Genomic DNA, 6228 nt, shown 5'->3' on the forward strand with positions numbered 1-6228 from the left:
CAATGAAAAGGAACAAATAATGTTTTTGTTATTTGCAGATACACTGAAGGCCCCCAAATTTCAGCAAATGACTCCTGCAATTAATAACTAATTCAGTAATGTAGCAGAATACAAAGTCAACACAAAAAAGTTATTTCACTCTTGTACAACAGTGAACTCACCAAGAATGAAATCAGGAAAACAATGCCACTCACAATAGTGTCCAGAAAAATTAAACACATAGGAGTTTAACTATCCAAATAAATGAAAGACCTCTATAACACAAACTGCAGTGTTCTAAAGAATGATATTGAAGATGGCATCAGATAATGGAAAGTTATCTCTTGTCCCTGGATAAACAGAACCAGTATTGTCTAAATGATCATACTTCCAAAGTTGAAACAGAGATTTAATGCAATTCCAATCAAAATACCAATAGCATTTCTCATAGAACTAGAGATGTTAGAATTCCAACAGAACCAAAAGAGACCCAGAAGAGCAAAAGAAATCTTGTACAACAAAATCAAAGCAGGAGGCACTGGAATCCTGGACATCAAGTTATATTACAAAGCTACAGTGATGAAAACAGCATAGTACTTGCACAAAAACAGATGTGTGGGTCAATGGAACACAATACAGGAAGCAGAAGCAACCCAGGCACACTCAGCTCTTTGGTCTTTGACAAAAGAACTAAAACATCCATTGGAGGTAACATAACCTCTTTAACAAATGATGCTGGGAAATTACATCTTGATTCTGATTTTCATCCCATACCCTTTTCCTCTCTCCCCTCTCATCCATCTCTTGATCTCTCTCTTTTCTATATATGGGCATGAAACATCCTAAGTTGTCTTTTCATCCCCTTTCTTTCCTTCTCCCTTCACTTTCTCTTCCCTCCATCTCTCTTCAAAGAGTTAAAGACCTCATACTGTGGTGATAACAACCAGGCCCACGTTTATAGCAAAACAATTCATAATAGTTAATGTGGAAGTGGCCTATATGTTCATTAATGATAAACTGATAAAAGAAAATGGGGTATTTATGCATAATGGTATATTACTCTGCCATAAAAATAAACTTGAATCATTTATAGAAAGATGGATATACCTTAAAACAGTAAAGTTTATCATCCAGGACTCCTGCTTGATTTTTTTTTTCATATTCTATAATTCTTTACAGAATTGTTGTTCATATCTTTCACTGTTTTCATTAATTAAATCAATATTTTTGGGTCTTCATCTTATTAAACATTTCATTAATTACATCCTTTGTTTCTGTATATGTTCTTTAAATTCATCAAATATCTTATGAGTCTTGTTTCTTCCTTGACCTCTTCAACATCTTAGCCATTTGATTTTTGAGTTCTTTTCGATGAGTCTACTAGTGGGGCACTCATGTTATTACAGTCAGGGTTTGAAAGGCAATTAACTTAATACAGGACACACAAATCCTTTATAGGATTATTTTATAAAATTCGCCTGAAAAATGAACTGCAGAGGAGTGTAAATCATTTGTCCAAACACTTGAGACATACAGGATCCCACTGAGGACCTGATCCCATGGCAATATCCTGCATGCAACAACTTGAAAATGCAGAGTCTATGGCAACATCCTCCATGAGTCCCACTGGAGGCCGAGGGCCTACAGCAAGGTCTCATGCAAGACTGTATCAAGGATCTGCACTGGGAAGGCCCAAAAGGCAATGGCTGAAGCTAGAAAATCTATGCCAGCAGGATGAAGGACGTGTGCCACCAGCTGACGGATCTGCACCGGAGTCAGGTAGTGATTCTCAAGGTAAGGACCAGGTAAGGACCAGGAGCTACCCTGAAGAGAACAGCAGCCACCCTTAGGGACACTGAGGGCCCAATTTCCTCCAATAATGAGAACAACTGACTTCTTCATTTCAAGAAATCCTGTGGGACAAGCTTCTCCAGCAACAGCACAGTATCTTCTCTTCCAATTCTCATTTTTATACTGAGAAAGACTGACAACAATTTTCAGATGGGCATTACACATCTCAAGCCATGCTGGCTTCGTTCAGCTGGGTGTTCCCAACTGGCCCTTAGTTAATCCGCTTCACATGCTTTCTCAGGGCCGGCACCCTGCTTATGGGCTCCAAATGCCTTCACGACCTAAAGTTAGATAACAACGGAGCACTCACAGGATTTCTTTGGTTCATGGAGGTCACTTAACGGTTTCAGTGAAGATTTGTGACCTAACAGCCTCCTTTATCTCCAACGTCCTTTTGCATTCTTCTATGTTTTAAAGATGTAAATCAACTTAAATGTCTTGGAATAGTCAATCTATTTTATAAATATATATGCCTCTCCATGTTTGTAACTATACACAAAGGCATTTTACACATAAAAAACTTCCACATAAGAGTGAAAGCAACATTCTACACTCCTATAGAGATCACTGTATACATATTTAATATAACATAAGTATAATATGCATATATACATTTATCACAATTTTAAAATTCAACGAAAAGATTTTTGGCTGGACATTTCACCAAAGAAACAAAAACGATTAACAAGGAGTTGGAAAATTCCTAATTCTAGTAATTGGAAAATAAAAATCAGTCCAAAAACAAAGTATCACCTCACACAAAGATAGCTATAATGAACAAGACAGACATTGGCGAGGGTACAGAAGAGCTCAGAACCCGGGAAAAATGTCAAATCATAAAACTGTTTTGAAAAGTATGCCTGATGTACCGTAAAACTGTAAATACATAATTCCTATATGACCCTGTATTTTTTTCCTCGGTACAGGCTTTATATAAATTAAAACTTATAAGTACACAAAAACTTGTGTATGAATATTCATACCACCACAATCAATGTGGTTGCCAAGACCTAATATATAGATAGATAGATAGATAGATAGATAGATAGATAGATAGATAGATAGAGATATAGGTAGATATATGTTTGGGCCCGGGGATCGCGGGAGGAAGAGGAGGTGGGGGAGGAGGTCGTGGTGGAGGAAGGTGGAAGCCAGGCGGGCCAAGGCGGGGTCCAGGGCGGGGCGCAAGGCGGGGCGCGAGGCCCGGAAGCGTTAGAGGCCTGAACCGAGATGCGGCGCCTGAAGCCGGCCAGGGTGGCGGGTCCCCCACCTGCGCCTAAGACCTGAGCCAGAGGCCTGAGGCCGGGACGCCCGCCCCGCTTCCGCTTCCCGGGCCACAGAAGATGGAAGAGGCTATACGAGGGATTGAGCTTCCCAGACCCCGCACAGCTTACCCAGGCCCCCAGTGGAAGCGTCTTCGATGGCCCTCACCCCTTAAACCACTGCGCAGGTTAGATGGAGGGTTTGGGCCAGATCGTGGGTCAGGGACCACAGGGCCAGCAGGCTGCCTCCTTGCCTCCCGACCCTTTTGAGGCCTCAGCTAGAGAAGAGAAGGAAGAGGAAGTGACAGTTTGGAAGCCACGCCCCAGCTGGAGCCAACCAGGAGCTTCCCAGGGATCTCGCTCTCCCCGCCCCACTCATCGGAAAACCCATGCACAGCGCCGCTGCAGAGCTTTGAGAGCCTTCCAGATGCAGCTGTACTCAAAAAGCATCTCGCTGGCATTCTGGTGGAAGCTTTGGGCATGCCACTGGTCCCGACGGAGGAGCCTCTCACACCCCAAGAACCATCTCTCACCCCAGGAAGAGGGTGCAAAGCCACAGATGCCATCTCCCTGCGGTTCTTTGGACTCCCCCAAGGGATCACCCCCACCCCGACTGGGTCGGCTAGGTGCCCTCATGGCAGAGGATGGGGTGAAAAGGTGTGCATCAGTGCCCTCTGGGCCCCCCATGGAGGAAAATGGACCGAGGCAGACCCCAAAGTCTCCTCTGGGCCCTGACTCAGGCCTCTTCACTTGTACTCTGCCCAGAGGCTTTGGGAGACGACCTAGGCCAGAAGGAGTACATAGGCTGACCCCCCCTGATGCCAGCATCCTCATCAGCGATGTGTACAGCATCGGGGACCATGTGGCTTTGGACACTGCGGAAGAAGCAGAGCAGCCTATGCCAGAGAAAGCTGACCAGCATAGCCCCCTGCGGGAAGAGTATGTGGCCTGTGTGCAGCGCATCTTGAGTGAATTCCTCCAGACATATGGCAGCTTCATCCCCCTCAGCACTGATGAGGTAGTGGAGAAGTTGGAGGGCATTTTTAAACAGAAGTTCTCTACACCATTTAGGAAGGGCCTGGTGCTGCAGCTGATCCAGTCATACCAGCGGAAGCCAGGCAATACTGTGGTGAGGGGCTTCCGAGTGTCCTATAAGCGGCATGTGCTGACTATGGATGACTTGGGGACCCTATATGGACAGAACTGGCTCAATGACCAGGTGATCAACATGTATGGAGACCTCATAATGGACACAGTCCCTGAAAAGGTGCATTTCTTCAACAGCTTCTTCTATGATAAACTCTGTACCAAGGGGTATGATGGTGTGAAAAGGTGGAACAAAAATGTGAACATCTTCAATAAGGAGCTACTGCTAATCCCCATACACTTGGAAGTTCATTGGTCCCTCATCTCCGTGGATGTGAGGCGACGTACCATCATCTATTATGACTCTCGGCGCACTCTAAACCGCCGTTGCCCCAAGCATATCGCCAAGTATCTACAGGCAGAGGCAGTGAGGAAAGACCGTCTGGATTTCTGCCATGGCTGGAAAGGTTACTTCAAAATGAATGTGGCCAGGCAGAATAATGACAGCGACTGTGGTGCTTTCGTGTTGCAGTACTGCAAGCGCTTGGCCCTGTCTCAGCCAATCAGCTTCACCCAGAAGGACATGCCTGGACTTCGACAGCAGATGTACAAAGAGCTGTGTCATTGCAAACTCATTGTGTGAGCCTGGGGCGCGTTAAGGGTCAGGGAGACCTGGGAGACCTTTCTGAGAAACTCTACTTCCTTTCCTCTTGCCTCTCCCCTTCCACCCCCCCCCCTTTCTTGCCTCTCCCCTTCCACCCCCCCCCCTTCATGTTTAAATGTTTTGATGTTTTTCTTTTTCATTGAGAGAATACTTCTTGATTTCTGATAGGCGGAGAGAGGCCACAGAAAAGCCCTTTTGTTCCTCTTCGCAGAGAAGAGTATTGCCTTGTGGCCTGGGTGGAGCATCCCCTTCCCAGCAAAGGGGGCAGGAAATCCTGTGGCATAGTGGGAGCAAAGGGATTACTACTCCCTGTAGGATCCTCAAACTTTTATATATGTATATCTGTACCATAGTCCTGCTCTGGTTAAGGAAGGATCCTTTGGAGATATGTGAAAAAAATCAAAAACAAAAACTCAAATGTCCTTCAGGAAACATACCAGTAAACAAATGTAGTGTGTATCTTTACAAAGGCTAAAATATTATAGTGTGCAGAAGCAAAACCCATTAAATCTAATATGTGTATTTTAACTTGCAGGAAATGTCCATAATAACGAAATTCTTTGAGAAAAAAAGGTAGAGTGATGGTTACGTAAATCTGGGTGTATGAGTGATACTAAGGTAAAGACTGAAGTGTGTGATAGTTGATGCTCTTATTCTTGGACTTTTTCTAAATTTTCTTTTCAGACTGTTGAGTGTTCACGCATAGAAATGCAACTGATAATGCTGAGTGTTGGTTGTGATATTTTGTTAAATTCATGCATTAGTTAACTGTTTTGTTGGAATCATTAAGATTTTTCTGCAGATGAGATCCTGTCATTTGGGAAGAGAGCTCTTACACTCCTTGCTATCTGTTTGGATTACCTTTTGTTTCTCTTTCTTTCCTAATTGCCCTCATTAGAACTTACATACCTTGAATGGAAATGCCAAGGTTTTGTCTAGATAAAGTAGAACTTTGGGCCTTTCTTCAACCTAGTGCTGGTGGATGTTTTGGGTACTTATTTTACATTATTGCTTCTTCCTAGTCCCAATATTTTATATTCTTTTGTTATTCCAAGCAGTAAATACTAAAGTGGTCATTTTCACCACATTTGGCCATCACATTTAATCATCACTTTTACAAATTAAATCATTTGTTCTTAAGCCTTACTGAGTTCCACATCGTGGCATTTCTTTGGAAAGATAAAACCCATGACAGTTGCATTAGATGTATGTGCATGCAGAGACCAAGGGTCAGGTACTCGCTCTCCTTCTTGCTTTTGCCTGTGTGAATTCAAATCATTTATAACCTTCTTCCCTTACTCATCTCTAGGAAATTCATCATCCAGCAAGGAGAGCCACAAAACATTCCTGCCCCACAACCTGTGGTGTATCACAGAGTTACTGACC

The 6228-nt window shown here is 43.6% G+C and overlaps 1 pseudogene; it reads left to right on the forward strand.

The window, feature by feature from the left end:
• Positions 1-3164: 3164 nt before the first annotated feature.
• LOC101583536 lies at positions 3165-4885 on the forward strand (annotated as a pseudogene).
• The last annotated feature ends 1343 nt before the right edge of the window (positions 4886-6228 follow it).

The sequence above is a fragment of the Octodon degus genome, unplaced genomic scaffold, assembly GCF_000260255.1.
Source record: "Octodon degus isolate 3935 unplaced genomic scaffold, OctDeg1.0 scaffold00080, whole genome shotgun sequence".
NCBI classification, from domain to species: Eukaryota; Metazoa; Chordata; class Mammalia; order Rodentia; family Octodontidae; genus Octodon; species Octodon degus.